The 1,791-nt window shown below is 43.0% G+C and overlaps 1 pseudogene; it reads left to right on the forward strand.

The window, feature by feature from the left end:
- Positions 1-537, forward strand: part of LOC100952006 — an 11,660-nt pseudogene extending 11,123 nt beyond the window's left edge.
- Positions 538-1,791: the final 1,254 nt, after the last annotated feature.

The raw sequence follows: 1,791 nt of genomic DNA on the forward strand, positions 1-1,791 counted from the left end.
GTTGCAGCCATCATTGTTGTTTGGCAGGCCCAGGCTGGATTCAAACCCGCCACCTCAGGTGTATGTGGCTGGTGCCTTAGCCATTTGAGCCACAGGCGCTGAGCCATTGTGGCTTTCTTAAAATTAAATCCTTGGCATGTGGGACTCCTTCCTTTCTTGCCCCCCAGCCATCTTGGCGTCTGTTCTTGGTTGGTGGCTGCAAAGAAGACAAAAACGGTACTGGAGTCAGTCAACTGCAGGCTCCAGTTCATTATGAAAAGTGGAAAATATGTGCTGGGTACAAGCAGACTTTGAAGATGATCAGATAAAGCAAAGTGAAACTGGTCATCCTTGCCAACAACTGCCCAGCTTTGAGAAAATTGGAAATAGACTACTATGCTATGTTAGGCAGAACTGGTGTTCATCACTACAGTGGTAATAATATTGAGTTGGGCACAGCATGGGGAAAACACAACAGAGTATGCACAACTGGCCATCGTTGATCCAGATAACTCTGATGTCATAGGAAGCCTTCCAGAACAGCCTGGTGAAAAGTAAATCCTGCACATTTTATATATATATGTATATAAATTAGGCTGGGTGAGGTGGCTCACACCTGTAATCCTAGTACTCTGGGAGGCCAAGGTGGGTGGATTGCTTGAGCTCAGGAGTTCGAGACCAGCCTGAGCAAGAGCAAGACCCTGTCTCTAAAACTAGCTGGGTGCTATGGCAGGCCCCTGTAGTTCCAGCCTGAGGCAAGAGGATCTCTTGAGCCCAAGAGTTAGAGGTTGCTGTGAGCTATGATGACACCATGGCTCTATTGAGGGTGACAAAGTGAGACTCTGTCTCAAAAAAGATAAAAATAAATAAAATATAAAGATAAAAGCAAATCATTACTTGACACATTTCCTGGTAATTCACTAAAACAAAATTGATACATAGCCTCTAGGACATTCCTCAGTTTTTTACACTATTAACTTCAGCCTCTATCAGTTCAAATATTTTTGCCTACGAGTAACAGAAAACCCATGTCAAATAGAGTAAACATCCAGGCAAGGTGGTGTGTGCCTAAAATCCCAGCAACAGGGCATGTTTGCTTAAGCCCAGGAGATCAAGTCCAGCCTCAGTAACATAAGACTCTGGTGTCAAAAACTTTTTTAACATTAAGTTAAAATAGGCCAGGCACTGTAGCTTACACCTGTAATCCCAATGCTTTGGGAAGCTGAGGCAAGAAAATGGCTTGAGGCCAGGAATTTGAGACCAGCTTGGACAGTATTGCAAGACCCCTCTCTACAAAAAAAAAAAAAAAAAAGCCACCATGGTGGCAAAGGCCTGTAGTTAGTTCCAGCTACTTGAGAGGCTGAGGTGAGAGGATTGCCCAGGATTTCAAGGTTTCAGTGAGCTATGATCATGTCACTGCACCCTAGCCTGGGTGACAACATGCCTCTGTCTCAAAAAAAAAGTGTATACCTCTATCTTAATAGGTTAAACAGAAACAAGTCATCATAAGACAGTATGAAGAAGAGAAGCTCTGGAATTGACTAATCCAGCAACTCATTGACCTATGAAGAACTCAGGGTCTTTGTTTTCAACTATCATTAGCTTATCATGGATGCTGGATCATGTCACAGTGGCTACAATAACCCAGGCATCGCATTCTCATGCTCCAACATTCAGAGAGAAGAAAAAAGATATTTTTCTCTGTCTGTCTCTGAATCTTTTTAAACCTTTTCTTAGTTTAAAAACTTTTTCTAGAAGCATCTCCAGCAGACTTTCCTCTGGTCTCATTTGCCATCAACGAGTCATAGCTCC

Source organism: Otolemur garnettii, unplaced genomic scaffold (genome assembly GCF_000181295.1).
Source record: "Otolemur garnettii isolate 467f Iridium unplaced genomic scaffold, OtoGar3 scaffold00086, whole genome shotgun sequence".
Classification (NCBI taxonomy): Eukaryota; Metazoa; Chordata; class Mammalia; order Primates; family Galagidae; genus Otolemur; species Otolemur garnettii.